The following is a 16,248-nucleotide window of genomic DNA, read 5'->3' on the forward strand; positions in this document are numbered from 1 at the left end:
AATTACCGGAGGATGATGAACAACTAGTTGCAATCAAAGTCTACCAAATCTTCACAAAGAGCAGAAAGGCTTTCCAAAGTGCTAGTAAATTCACTACTACTAACGGCGAGGTATTAGAAATATAGAAAAAAAGAGAAGAACAAAATATTTCAAAAAAACCTTAGGTTAAAGTACACAAATACTCGGATATTAAGAACATATGGAGTATGGATGACTTTTAGGCAATTGTTGTAGTCACACCTGAGAAGATGGCCAAACCCAACGAAGGGCTGCTACAGTGCAAGTCTCATTGCCACAAGACCAACCAGGCCAAGAATCATCTGCTCAATACAGCAGCCAAAGTCTTTCTGGCCAAAAGCAAAGATGTGGAAGCAACTCAGAGTAGTCAGCGATGAATAAAAGGAGTGCAATAATACTAGGATATTCATTTACAAGTATATTGATCTGCCCTCGGATATTGACATAGTTAAACCTTTGACCAGACCACATCTCCACAGCATATCGTATACTATTCCCCACTTGAGATTAATAACATCATAAGGTATTACAAGCTTAATTTGGGGAAAAAATGAAAAAAACTGAAGGAGGTGGCAGAAATTTAAAGTCAACAGAAATAAAATGTGAGTCGTCTGCGAATCTTGTGCTTAGATGTATTGCTGTGCAATAAAATGGACAAAAACTGCAAAAGACTTCCATGCAGCCGCAATACTCTGCAAAAAGTATGATCAAATGGAGGGACACTCGTTTAACACTGAATCAGGTGGAAGTCCTTCAGCCAACAGTTCAAAGGCAAGGAGTGTTTAACAGCTTAATCTTCACAAAAATGGCTAAGTTTACAAAAGCCAGCTTCTTTGATCGGAAGAAAACCTCATGCAAGTGTGAAGATACAGATCGTGGATCAAAATGGCCACAGTTACTAGCAGCCTTGGACAATTGTTGGAGAATAGAGGAGTACAAGAAGAAACCAGGGGATATTTAGCATCAGCCAAACCATGTCTGGAACAGTAATGCACCACGAAAAGTAGGGGATGAAGTAAAGGTGAAATCAGGCTGTAAAAGAATATTGTCCCTAAACATTGTTGGTATCAACAAAAAAATCTTGGGCAGCGTTAGTAAGTCACCTGGAGTAGCTCCAAGCATTCTTACCTGTGGAGAAGTGTGGCTCACCGGTTAGAGCAGGCAGACCCTGAAGCAGAGGTCAGACCCAGGACCAGGGTTCAATTCCCGACGCGGCAGGGTCTTGAGCTCAAATGTCCATGGACTCGATAATTCTCGCTTCGGTGCCTGACCTAATCATGGGTTCACACTCTGCAACTCTGGGCATTAAGCTTGCTTAATCTCCACAACGCCCCCCGCGGCGGGATGCCTGGCTTTCACCTTGGGGATGCCCTGTAGGGGCTATCTCACAGGGAAAAGCCAGGACGGGTTCCCAAGGCAAGCGCGGAGATACCCCTTCGGGGGTCGATTCTGGCGCTATATAAGAAACATAATAAGAAACATAATACCTTCAAATGACTCACATATACAGATTTATTTGTGAAGACTAATGCATTTCCGCCTACCGATATTATGAACAGAAAGATGGCAGAGGAGGACATGCACAGGGTTATTCGAAGCCAATATTAAACTGGGGGGAAAAGTCATCAAATAAGGGAGACGTTGGCCTCACTTCCCTTAATCTGTAGGGTATCCTTAATGAATGCACAACACCTTCTGATTTACCAGCAAAAGTGACTCTTATTTGTGGCACAAGATCCTCACTTATAGCATATTTGTTGACTGTTAGAGGTTTGTATATGGGTTATAGATATGGAAATCATGCAAAGGGTTGAGAGTGGTCATGATCTCTTAATAGCAAGTCTTATTTTAGATGATCATATCCTAGGGGAATTTAAGATGAACAACCACATTATCAATGATATTGTGATATAACGAGGCAGTGGTGGAGGAGCTGTGAGATGGAACTATGAAAAATGGACGGAAACCCCCAGACTGATAACTGTACAGATCTAATCGTGGCCAGCAGTTGTGGCGAAGAAGAAAAAAACATTGATATATTTAAAATAATGGCTAAGGAAATAAAGCTAAATATGGTCTTCCCCAATTAAACCAAATAGGAAGGAATTCAAGTTAGACCAACTGTAGTTGGTACAATATGGAATGTTGGTGGTTAAAAAAAAAAACGTTCTCTGCTGCATTGAGATTGTTCCACAAAACTCCGGAAAAGAAATTCCACTATCAGTAGCTCAGGAAAGAATACTAATGCTTGTTGAAAAATAATTACACACTTCATAAAAGCTGTGGGGAGATCTAAAAGCTGCCACTACCAGGAAATACTCCAGAAAATGTTGGGAATTTTTCACAAACTCTATTAGTGTTACAGAAATAGATATGAAAATTATATTAGGGCAAATGATTGGATTAGTCATTTCAGGCGCCTTTTAGATGGGGGAAGAAAAAGATATTGATTTAGAAGATAGAGTGCTTAGTGTGAATGATCTTAGAAGGGCCAGCAATAGTATGACCATTTGTCACCCGAGGTAGAAAGCATGATGGGCATGAAAATAAATAAAGCCCCAGACCCTGGCAGGATACCCATAGACTTATACCGGATAGAACCCACACTCTGGTATGGTATATTGACCAAGGAATATAATGCCCCACTGATAGCTCAGTTCCACAATCTTGGAACTTGGTGGTCGTGGTCCCTCTCCAGAAGGTAACTTGGAGGGACCCATCTAACTATAGGTCAGTTTTATTGTTGGAATGGGCAGAAAAAATACTTTGGAGGTTTTGCCTGAATTGCCTGCGAAGCTGGATAGAAAGTAAAAATATTGTAATAGATGTACAGGTCTAAAAAACAGTCGACCAAGCCCAAACTGTACAAATGTTTATCTGCCATACGTATATTAAAGTGAAGGAAGTCCCTATGTACCTGACCTTTATTGACCTAAAAAATGGTATTTGATTAGTTTAAGTGGGCAAAATTGTGGTCTTCACTAGAAACGTTAACATAGAACTGGCACTTATTTCAATAATGAACATTTTGTACACAAATTATGCTTCAAAAACTTGGTTCGGCCCACGTGGCAAGTGTACCAACGGTTTCAGAAATATTTATGGACTACGGCAGGGCTGCATCTAGGCATCAGACCTGTTCTCTTTGTTTTTTAACATCATGAGAGTATCTACTAGAGGCCTATGTCGATTGTACTGAATACAGCAAATGTAAAAATTCAAAATCCTTTTTTTTGTATTGTAATTCTTTATTAGCAATTTTAAAAATAAAATAACATCATAGAAACGTCAGCATCGATAACACATAATTGTCATATTAGATATTATAGCAAAAAATGGTGTGGTGCGTGCCTCTCGAAAATTCAAATTCTTCTCTAAGCAAAAGATGCTGTATTTTGTCTACATGGAAAACGCAGTGCATGTGGCATAGGGGAGATTCTCTAAACATTGCTTAGAGAAGAATTTGATAATGAGTATCAATGGAAAGCCAAGCTCGTGCTATTCGCCAGCCCCAAAAGTAAAAGTATGCTTATGTGTCTAAGGGAAAGCAATAGACTGTCTAGTATCAATACAAAGTTATTGTGTAGGTTACTTAAAACCAAGACAATATAAAACATTTAAAAGGCATATTAGGCCAAGAAAAAGGAGAATGATGGGTCCTTGCAGTGGCTGGCACTTGGTGCCCAAACGTAACATTCAAGGTAAGAGACAGTTTAAATGTATGATGTTTAAGTATTTAAAAACTGTTATAAGAAAGCTAGTTTGAATTTTTTTTAAACCAGAAGTAAAAAAAAATATATTTTTTAAACCAACCACAAAGTAAAGTGAATGCATGACAGATGTTAGAACTCCAATGCAAAGAGGTCGACCATTACTATGCTTAATAGACTGTCTATATTTGATCATCTAAGCATAAATTGGACAGAACCGGTATAAAAAGGCAAGTATCTTTTTGATTCCGAGTTCAAATGCTGTACTGATTGATGAGCAAGGCAGGGGTGAGTCAGTTAGCTGAGTCTTACCTGTCTACAAGCAGAAGGCAGATGCAGGTGTTATTTATATGTCAGCATTTTGGGGCTATAGCATTACCTGTGATTTGCAATAAGTGAGTTTTTTTAAATTTTTTTTATATAGAACAGTGGTCCCATGCACAGGAAATATACGAACAAAAATAAATATAGACACAATGGAAACTATATTCAGTTATAACTTGTCCAGCCGGACAGAGGTCCAATTTTTACTATAAAAATGGATTCACACAAAGATACCTTCAACAATTCATCGAAGTAGGGCACAAGCCTGTACCCATACGTATACAAATTGGCATGGTGAAGGGTTTAGTCAAAGGACAGAACAAGATTTTTAGGCAGAAGCTACAGATTTCTGTAAGTGAAACAGTAACAGAAATTCAATTGACACCATTACGAGCATATCATATGAGGTACATATTCACAGTATATGGTGTTTTAGAAAAGTCAACGGCGTTTTGATCCCATTATAAGATCAGAGGGATCATCATCAGGACAAAATAATGCCTAAATAGTAAAAGCCACAATAGCCTAAAGGGAGGAAAAGGGGAAAAAATATATACAAAGCACACATTAGAAGATCTGGCAGAAGTGGAGAAATCACATAATAGTTGTGATGGTGACTTGATTTGAGCCGGTTAAAATTGTAATGGTGCGGGTGAAGAGGAAGGGTTTGTTAGAGCACTTCGACTACGGGAATTACTTGGTAATGAGATACCTAGAAGATCAAAACAGTGGCCACAACCAGAGTATTGCATAGCCTCAAAGTCGTAGTGCAGATTATCAATAAAGTGAAACAAAAAATCTACGTGCCTGCCGAGTATCGACGATTTAAAAGTGAACAATAAATGAATAGTGGATTTACAAGTGACTAAGCCGCAATGTGGGCAATCGATCACGCGCACAATGCGAGTGCTTACCAAGGGGTACCGTGCAAGCAGTATAGGCCAGGTGAAAATATGGGAAGGTAGAGTGAAACAAAAAATCGACGTGCCTGCCGAGTATCGACGATTTAAAAGTGAACAATAAACGAATTGTGGATTTACAAGTGACTAAGCCGCGATGTGGGCAATCGATCACGCGCACAATGGGAGTGCTTACCAAGGGGTACCGTCCAAGTGGTATAGGCCAGGTGAAAATAAGGGAAGGTAGAGTGACACGGTAATCTAAAATAGAGGAAACAACGATTAATGCTTAAAATCCCGCGTGCAAGGTACAGCAAGGTAGGACTAGGTTTGTATCTTACCCGTACTTGGGAAGCCTTGCGATCACAAACCGGCAAGGATACTCGGTTGTGTGTAGGATTAACACAAAGGTAGGGTCAAAATAGGACCGTCATACTGTGTAAGGGAGACAAGGATAGTAAACTGTGTGTACAGGCATGCATGGCTAGTGACAGGCATAAACGATGGTAGATCTTACCCGTGATGCGGGAGACTTGGAGTAACGCGCCAGCGGATTGCTCGGTCGCGTTAGGGGGGAAGGTGAGCCTTAATGAAACCGGAGGAAGCCGGGTCAGTATAGCAAGCCAGTAATAGGGAACTCACAAGAGCGGTATTAAACCGCGGAATGCGCTTACTGTGTCAGTGGGCTGTAATGTCTTCCCTGGCAGTTGCAATGGCTTACCACCGGAGGGGGAGAAATAAAGAGACTCGTGGTTGGCTGGGAAGGAATCACATGCGACGATGAAAATAGGTGTAGGACAACGTGGCGACCATATTGGGCGAGTGACATGCACCAAGAATAACCAAGTAAAGAGGGTGAAAGGGGGAAAAAGCAGTGGATTACCGTTCAAAGCACAAACAACTGAGTTGCAGTAATGACATTGGTACTGACCTAAATTACATTAAATTACATTAAATTAGTCCAATCCTCCTGTAGGTTGAGCCCCGAGTACAGGCTATCGATTCTCAGGATCCATTTGAGATCCTCTTTGTTTAACATTTTAGATAGATCTCCACCTCTTGGGGGCAGGATCACCTGGCTGATCACAGTCCATCTTATCTCATTCTCAGTGTGTCCTTTTTCAATAAAATGTTCCACAAGAGGTGCATTGTTGGTTTTACATCTGATTCTGCTCCGATGTTGCGAGATCCTTAGTTTGATTTTTTGTTTGGTCTGTCCCACGTAGATCATATCACATGGGCACAGAATTGCATAGACCAAATTACAGCTATTACAGTTTGTAAAGGTTTTAAGTACATTTCTCGTTTCCTTGAAAACAAAGTCTTTACCTTCAATGCAATAGTCACACACCACACAACAGCCACATTTAGAATGTCCCCTCAAAGGGGGAAGCAATCATAGGTCATTAAGGGTGGTATTAGCTGTTTTTGGGAGGGGAAGGGCGGCCCTCACCAAGTGGTCTTTTAGGTTTTTGCTTCTCTTGAAAGCAAACATGGGAGTCTCTAGATCTAGATTCCCTGAGTTGAGAATATGCCAGTTCTTTTTGATACTCTTGCGGATTTTGTTAGATACAGGAGAGAAGGGAGTAACACAGACCAGATTTTTCAGATGACTTTTTTGCTCTTGGCTCTAGTAAGGTCTCTTGTGGACAGTACCATGCCCTTTTCATGGCATTTTTTACTAGGTGGTGTGGGTAGCCCCTAAATCTAAGTTTGCTGGCAAGTATGTTGGCCTCTGTGAAATAGTCTGTTTTCAGAAAACAGGTTCTCCTCATCCTCAAAAATTGAGAGTAAGGTAGGATGTCTTTCAAGGCTCTGGGATGGCAGCTACTGTAGCTTAATAGTGTATTTCTCTTAGTTGGTTTTCGAAATAGAGAGGTAAACAGCAGGCCGTCCTTATGTTGAATACACAAGTCTAAGAAGGGGAAACTAGTTTTGCTGTGAGTCAGAGTGAAAGTTAGACCATAACAGTTGTTATTCAACCAGTGTAGGAATAGTGGAAGAGCTTCAACTGGTCCACCCCAGATCATAAAGATGTCGTCTATATAACGCTTCCACATATGTACCCCTTGATTGAATGGGTTGGTATAGGGGAGGATAATGTCACACTCAAGCCAGTCCATGTATAAAATAGCCAGGGTAGGAGCAAAATTTGCACCCATGGAAGTGCCTTTTTTCTTGTTGGAAGTATTCGATGTCAAACATAAAAAAGTTTCGGGTAAGGCTGATTTCCAGCAATTGAATAATGAACAGAGTAGGTACAGTGTGGGGCCGGGGTCTGCTGTTTAGAATTCTCTCCATGACAATTAAAGAATCTCTTTGGGGAATGTTTGTATAAAGTGATTAGACGTCTAAGGTACACAGAGTTTCGCTAACAGGGTCAAATGGGTGGTTCTCGGTGAGATTTATCATAAACAGGCTATCCCTAACATAGCAGTTTGTGGTAGGCACAAAGTCTTTGAGGAAATAGTTGACATAATGACCAAGGGGTTCCAACACAGAACCACAACCAGAGACTATAGGACGGCCGGGGGGGTTATCAAGACGTTTGTGAATCTTTGGAAGGGTATAGATAACCGGAGTTCTGGGGTGGTTCTCATTCAGGAAGTTCAGTTCGTGTTTAGTGAGGAAACCGGTTTCAAATGCCTCGGTGGTAATTTGTCTGATTAAGCCTTGTAGCTCTCTGGTAGGGTTGGTTGGAAGTCTGCAGTAATGGTCTGTGTTGGAAACTTGCCGTGATAGTTCAGTTTTATAGCTGTCTATGTTTTGCAGCATAATCCCACCGCCCTTGTCAGCAGGCTTTATGATTAAATCACTGTTGTCACGTAGTGACGAAATAGCCTTTTTCTCATCGAGTGTAATGTTGTAAGGAATAAACGTGTGAGATTTGGCTAAACTTGTGGCTTCCTTAAGTACAACTTTTTCAAAAGTACTGTCCTCTTTGGGGATCATATTGGACTCGATGAGAAAATGGCTATTTCGTCACTACGTGACAACAGTGATTTAATCATAAAGCCTGCTGACAAGGGCGGTGGGATTATGCTGCAAAACATAGACAGCTATAAAACTGAACTATCACGACAAGTTTCCAACACAGACCATTACTGCAGACTTCAAACCAACCCTACCAGAGAGCTACAAGGCTTAATCAGACAAATTACCACCGAGGCATTTGAAACCGGTTTCCTCACTAAACACGAACTGAACTTCCTGAATGTGAACCACCCCAGAACTCCGGTTATCTATACCCTTCCAAAGATTCACAGACGTCTTGATAACCCCCCCCAGCCGTCCTATAGTCTCTGGTTGTGGTTCTGTGTTGGAACCCCTTGGTCATTATGTCAACTATTTCCTCAAAGACTTTGTGCCTACCACAAACTGCTATGTTAGGGATAGCATGTTTATGATAAATCTCACCGAGAACCACCCATTTGACCCTGTTAGCGAAACTCTGTGTACCTTAGACGTCGAATCACTTTATACAAACATTCCCCAAAGAGATTCTTTAATTGTCATGGAGAGAATTCTAAACAGCAGACCCCGGCCCCACACTGTACCTACTCTGTTCATTATTCAATTGCTGGAAATCTGCCTTACCCAAAACTTTTTTATGTTTGACAATGAATACTTCCAACAAGTAAAAGGCACTTCCATAGGTGCAAATGTTGCTCCTACCCTGGCTATTTTATACATGGACTGGCTTGAGTGTGACATTATCCTCCCCTATACCAACCCATTCCATCTAGGGGTACATATGTGGAAGCGTTATATAGACGACGTCTTTATGATCTGGGGTGGGCCAGTTGAAGCTCTTCCACTATTCCTACACTGGTTGAATAACAACTGTAATGGTCTAACTTTCACTCTGACTCACAGCAAAACTAGTTTCCCCTTCTTAGACTTGTGTATTCAACATAAGGACGGCCTGCTGTTTACCTCTCTATTTCGAAAACCAACTAAGAGAAATACACTATTAAGCTACAGTAGCTGCCATCCCAGAGCCTTGAAAGACAGCCTACCTTACTCTCAATTTTTGAGGTTGAGGAGAAACTGTTTTCTGAAAACAGACTATTTCACAGAGGCCAACATACTTGCCAGCAAACTTAGATTTAGGGGCTACCCATGCCGCCTAGTAAAAAATGCCATGAAAAGGGCGTGGTACTGTCCACAAGAGACCTTACTAGAACCTAGAGCAAAAAAGTCATCTGAAAAACTGGTCTGTGTTACTACCTTCTCTCCCGTGTCTAACAAAATCCGCAAGAGTATCAAAAAGAACTGGCATATTCTCAACTCAGGGAATCTAGATCTAGAGACTCCCATGTTTGCTTTCAAGAGAAGCAAAAACCTAAAAGACCACTTGGTGAGGGCCGCCCTTCCCCTCCCAAAAAACAGCTAATACCACCCTTAATGACCTCTGGTTGCTTCCGCCTTTGAGGGGACATTCTAAATGTGGCTGTTGTGTGGTGTGTGACTATTGCATTGAAGGTAAAGACTTTGTTTTCAAGGAAACGAGAAATGTACTTAAAACCTTTACAAACTGTAATAGCTGTAATGTGGTCTATACAATTCTGTGCCCATGTGATAATGATCTACGTGGGACAGACCACACAAAAAATCAAACTAAGGATCTCGCAACATCGGAGCAGAATCAGATGTAAAACCAGCAATGCCCCTCTTGTGGAACATTTTATTGAAAAAGGACACAGTGAGAATGAGATAAGATGGACTGTGATCAGCCAGGTGATCCTGCCCCCAAGAGGTGGAGATCTATCTAAAATGTTAAACAAAGAGGAGCTCAAATGGATCCTGAGAACCGATAGCCTGAACTCGGGGCTCAACCTGCAGGAGGATTGGACTAATTTAATGTAATTTAATGTAATTTAGGTCAGTACCAATGTCATTACTGCAACTCAGTTGTTTGTGCTTTGAACGGTAATCCACTGTTTTTCCCCCCTTTCACCCTCTTTACTTGGTTATTCTTGGTGCATGTTGTCACTCACCCAATATGGCCGCCACGTTGTTCTACACCTATTTTCATCGTCGCATGTGATTCCTTCCCAGCCAACCACGAGTCTCTTTATATCTCCTCCCGGTGGTAAGCCATTGCAACTGCCAGGGAAGACATTACAGCCCACTGACACGGTAAGCGCATTCCGCGGTTCAATACCGCTCTTGTGAGTTCCCTATTACTGGCTTGCTATACTGACCCGGCTTCCTCTGGTTTCATGAAGGCTCACCTTCCCCCCCCTAACGCGACCGAGCAATCCGCTGGCACGTTACTCCAAGTCTCCCGCATCACGGGTAAGATCCACCATCGTTTATGCCTGTCACTAGCCATGCATGCCTGTACACAAATTTTACTATCCTTGTCTCCCTTACACAGGATAACGGTCCTATTTTGACCCTACCTTTGTGTTAATCTACACACAACCGAGTATCCTTGCCGGTTTGTGATCACAAGGCTTCCCAAGTATGGGTAAGATACAAACCTAGTCAGACCTTGCTGTACCTTGCGCGCGGGATTTTAAGCATTAATCGTTGTTTCCTCTATTTTAGATTGCCGTGTCACTCTACCTTCCCTTATTTTCACCTGGCCTATACCGCTTGGACGGTACCCCTTGGTAAGCACTCTCATTGTGCGCGTGATCGATTGCCCACATCGCGGCTTAGTCACTTGTAAATCCACAATTCGTTTATTGTTCACTTTTAAATTGTCGATACTCGGCAGGCACGTCGATTTTTAGTTTCACTTTATTGATAATCTGCACTAAGACTTTGAGGCTGTGCAATACTCTGGTTGTGGCCACTGTTTTGATCTTCTAGGTACCTCATTACCAAGTAATTCCCGTAGCCAAAGTGCTCTAACAACCCTTCCTCTTCACCCGCACCATTACAATTTTAACCGGCTCAAATCAAGTCACCATCACAACTATTATTTGATTTCTCCACTTCTGCCAGATCTTCTAATGTGTGCTTTGTGTACATTTTTCCCCTTTTCCTCCCTTTAGGCTATTGTGGCTTTTACTATTTAGGCATTATTTTGTCCTGATGATGATCCCTCTGATCTTATAATGGGATCGAAATGCCGTCGACTTTTCTAAAACACCATATACTGTAAATATGTACCTCATATGATATGCTCGTAATGGTGTCAATTGAATTTCGGTTACTGTTTACTTACAGAAATCTGTAGCTTCTGCCTAAAAATCTTGTTCTGTCCTTTGACTAAACCCTTCACCATGCCAATTTGTATACATATGGGTACAGGCTTGTGCCCTACTTCGATGAATTGTTGAAGGTATCTTTGTGTGAATCCATTTTTATAGGTAAAATTGGACCTCTGTCCGGCTGGACAAGTCATAACTGAATATAGTTTCCATTGTGTCTATATTTATTTTTGTTCGTATATTTCCTATGCATGGGACCACTGTTGTTCTATAAAATATGTTCCCCGAGGTCCTGTGCTGACTCGTATGGGTGCCCTTGTTGTTTTATATAATTGCAATGAGTTAGGACACATTTCTCAGGACCGTGATGAGGGTAGGACCAGGTATCCCAGTAATACCATTGTTCTTTGAAATGAGTCAAACATATCTCTGATATAATTTCTGTGCAACCAATACTCTATTAAGTATGTGCAAATAGCAATTTTCAAGCTGCACCTTCCCTGCAAACAATTCTACAATTGCTCACACATGGCAGGCTTGGAGAATCAAGATGGCTATTACATGTGAAAAAGGTACTCGTGAACCTGCAGTTGAACCACATCTGGAGCAGCCCCAATCAAATAGACTTGTATAATATTTTAATTGTAAAGGAATGGTTATTCTTTGATCCCCTTTTAATTCCCCCATTGACTGATCTACAATAACTGTGTATTGAACCCACATCTGATGGACATGTTATTTAGAAAGTTTTGTTCAGATTCATCAGTAGCTGCCTAATTTATTCAGGCAAATGTGCATTTTCGTGGAAACTCTGACTTAACTATAATGTTATGCTGGATGTTGCAAGTAATATGCATATAAATTGATGCATACCAATAGATTATCATCATACCATTTCACGTGCACATCTACACCCTAGTTCTCAAACACCATTTAATACAGGCCATCAGCCCAATACACACATCACACGCCTCAACAACACACTATCAACAAACACACAGGGGGTGGAGTAGCAGCTATCATTCGCTCCAACCTCACCGTCACCCCCCTCGCTGGCCTCTCGCTGGAGGAGTCAGACAATCTTGTGTTGAAAATCACCACTCCGGACTCGACAATTGAATGTGTTTTATTGTACAGGCCCCCGATCCCAATGCCTACTTTTCCTATGAACTTGGCCGACCAACTTGCTAACCTAGCACTCGAGCACCCTAAAATCTTTCTGATTGGAGACCTAAACTACTGGTACAAAGACCCCCTAGAGGGCCCCCACTCAGCCGAACTGTCGGACCTTCTCTCCAATCTAAATCTCACCCAACTAGTCTCCTCTGCTACTCACTGTAAGGGCCACATCCTCGACCAGCTGTGGTCCAACACCACCTGCACCACTGCCCCTACTATACTACCATGCATCTGGTCTGATCACGCCCTCTTGCAATTTAACCTTTGCATCCCCCCTATGACCATCGCCACCCCTGCCGGAGGCGGGTCAGCCAGGAATTGGAACTCAACCAATAAATCTGCTTTTTTAGAGTCTTTAGCCAACACCATCCCACCTACTCAAGACGAGATCAACCCCTCGGTCTCCTCGCTCACCAGCTGGCTCAACACAGCCAGGGACTCTCATGTCCCTCTTACAAAAATCAAACGGGCGAGACTTGCTGACGCCAACCGATGGTTCTCCACTGACCTAAAAGCAAGGAAATTGGCCCTACGACAACTTGAACGCCAATGGCGCAGGAAGTACGACCCTGACTTAAAAGAGACCTTTACGAAAGCTAGGAAAGATTACATGACAGCCATCCAGACGGCGAAAGCGTCCTACTTTTCCTCAAATTCTGGAATCCACAAATAAGTCTAAAGATATCTTTTCCATCCTCAATGATCTTACAAACCTTGATACAGTCCGTCCTAAGATCATCCCGACCCAGACGCTATGTGATTCACTTAACGTCTACTTCATCGACAAAATACAGGACATCAAAGCCAGCATTCCCCGACCAGTGTGCCCCCTCACTTCTGGCATGTCAATTAAGCCTAACCATTGTATCCTGAGCCGTTTCCCACCCATCACCCAGGACCAATTTCGAGAACTCCTATCTAGAGTAAAATCCGGCGCCCCTTCAGATAGCTGCCCGCCCCATATCTTAAGAGTGTTTCCTGACCCACCCAGCTCCTGCCCTTACAATTTTGAACAAATCCTTGACTCTTGGCCTAGTCCCTACAGCTTTCAAAGAAGCCATAGTCATCCCACTCCTAAAAAAAACGGGGGCTGACCCTGCCTGCAAGGCCAACTTTCGCCCGATCTCACTGTTGCCCTACCCGGCTAAAGTCCTTGAGGCACATGTGGCCAAATGTTTATCTAATTTCCTCGAGGAATCCTCCTGCTTCGACCCCCATCAGGCAGGCTTTCGGCCTGCTCACTCTACCGAAGCAGTAGTCACGACAGTCCTGGACACCCTGTGCGACTGTGCGGACAGACGCTCCCCACAAGCCCTGGTACTCCTAGACCTCTCGGCCGCCTTTGACACGGTCGACCACAACATCTTGGTCGACCGTGTCGAACAAGCCGGCGTCAGGGATCTTGCAGCCGGCTGGCTGAGATCCTTCTTGACTGGCCGCAACCAAACTCTGCGCCTTGGTGACTTAATGGGCACCAAACAGGCCATCACCTGCGGAGTGCCACAGGGCTCCTCCCTGTCTCCTCACCTATTTAACCTGTACATACTCCCTCTGATCCAGACCTTGAGAGACAATCAGGTGAGAGTCTTCAACTATGCAGACGATTTACAGCTGCTGTTCACCATCGACAATACCGAAGACTCCATACGGCACTTCCAGTCCACAATGAGTTTCATCAAAACCTGGATGGACCAGAACCAACTTAAATTAAATCCGGGGAAAACGGAACTAGTCCTGACCGGTGAAAGCAGCAAGTTCTGGGGCCCGCATTACTGGCCTCCCGAACTAGGCCAAGCCCCTACACCTTCCGTGTCCGCCAAAACACTAGGAGTCACTGTGGACCGTGACTTATCTCTCAAAACCCAAGTTGGTCAAGTGGTCTCCAAGTGTTTCTTCCAACTGGAGAAAATCCGGAAGGTACGCCGACTGCTCACACCCGAGGCACTCACCCAGGTGGTGATCGCTACTGTATTGTCCCATCTGGACTACGCCAATACCATCTACCTAGGTCTTCCCAACTACCTAGTAAAACGACTCCAGATGGCACAGAATCATGCCGCAAGGTTAATTCTGAACCAACCGAGGCGCCAGGCAGCCACCCCCCTCCTTAGGAAACTTCACTGGCTCCCTGTGGCCCAGCGATGTGCCTTCAAAACTGGCTGCATAATCTTTAAGTCCTTATACTACAAAAGCCCATTATTCATCAACAACCTGATTTCCAAATACACCCCGTCCCGCAACCTTCGCTCACTCCACCAGAACCTCCTGCAGTCGCCTTCTTTCAACTTAAAGCACGCAGGAGGCCGCAGGTTTGCCACCCTTGCCCCCCGCTTGTGGAACTCTCTTCCGTCGGAGATCCGGAATTGTCAAGATCTCCTCTCCTTCCGGAAAGCCTTGAAGACCTGGTTATTCAGACAAGCATTCCCATAAATCTCTTCCTTCGATGTTCATGTTATTGCTGATCATAGCGCCAAGCAACCAATCGGTGATAGTGCGCTCTAGAAATATTTTATTAACATAACCGTGACCTTAGACAACACACTATCAAATGCACCATCACACAATTTCACACCTCACATACCATCACACTTGGATCATTTATCCACAATACACCATCAAGACTACTTTCATCCTCTCTCTCCCACCCTCAGTGGAGCGGGAACAATTTTTAGAGTGGTGGTGCTTGCATTAATGTTACATCCCTGATGGCGTAGAGATTGTGAAAGAAAAGAAGGTGCAGCAAATGCTCCATACCCATTCCGCCGGAGAGTGGTAAGTGTGTGGATGTGGTATGCAGCTGATGGTGCACTTTGGAGCACTGATGTGGTAGCACATAGTCATTTACAGACAGCACATGTTCTGTTGAAATGGCCACTAAATTTGCATAGACCTACATTTTTACTGGTAAAACTATACACCACAAAAACGATAATGTGTGGAAATGGGTTTCAGTGAATATTTATCTGCTGCGCATCACCAAATAAAGTGCCTGGATTTGTTTCATCCTGTTAAAATCTTTGTTTTCATTACACTTCAAAATTACAAATAAGTACCTAATTTGTGCTTTCCTAATTGCTGTATGGGTAATTTTCCAATATTTAAACGTTTCTGTTTATTAGTAAAACACTGACGTGCTACAGCCCTTTCTTTCGTTTCCTGTACCACAGCAGGATTCTCACCTAGATCACTTTTACAAAATCTTCTCACTTTGCAGTCAGGGAAATAAAAGTACACTGAATTTCCCGATAAGCAGCAATTTGTCAGAAGATATAGCCTGATATTTTACTGTTGCCTTTGAACGCGCAGCAAATGAGACCAGGGAAACACAATTTTTAAAGGCATCTTAATTGCTCATTAACCTTCTGGACTCCAGCATGATAATTTCTGGGGGTGTTGCAGCACCCCAACTTCCAGCGCCTATGCCCGCCCAGCTGCTGTATCTTTTTTGGGAGTGAATATTGGTGAGAAAGCCTATTTACTGTAAACAAACACGATTAATTTGGTTATCATCTATTTTGCCGTATTTATGAGTAACTGTTTAGCAATGCTCTATTTAAATCCTCGTCTTATTTGCCTGGACCGCTCCAAACTTCTTTTAGGTGGATGAATAAATTGGTCTGGAACATTGCCTTGATCTCTTCAGTGACCGTATGCGTTACATTTCAAATTCTAGTGACGTACAATATAAATGTCTGTGTTTTAAAATCCTGCAGCACCACCTACTGCCGAGCTGAAATATCGTTTCTAAAGTTTGGTATTGATAATTTCCCCTCAAGATATTTAGAACGATTAATTTAATTTGCCGATTGTAAACACCGACTACCAGCGAACGAATTACGATATGAAGTTATATTTAATTGAGTATTTGAAATTTTGTGAGAATTTATCACTGAAAAGAGTTCCAGAAAATACGGTCGACTGACGTAATATATCAAACTGGAAGATGATTAC

At 42.7% G+C, this 16,248-nt stretch overlaps 1 protein-coding gene across 2 annotated transcripts in view; it reads left to right on the plus strand.

The window, feature by feature from the left end:
• Nucleotides 1-16,248, plus strand: part of APMAP (adipocyte plasma membrane associated protein) — a 484,771-nt gene that overhangs the window by 132,498 nt on the left and 336,025 nt on the right. The window lies entirely within an intron of this gene.

Source organism: Lissotriton vulgaris, chromosome 6 (assembly GCF_964263255.1).
Source record: "Lissotriton vulgaris chromosome 6, aLisVul1.2, whole genome shotgun sequence".
Classification (NCBI taxonomy): Eukaryota; Metazoa; Chordata; class Amphibia; order Caudata; family Salamandridae; genus Lissotriton; species Lissotriton vulgaris.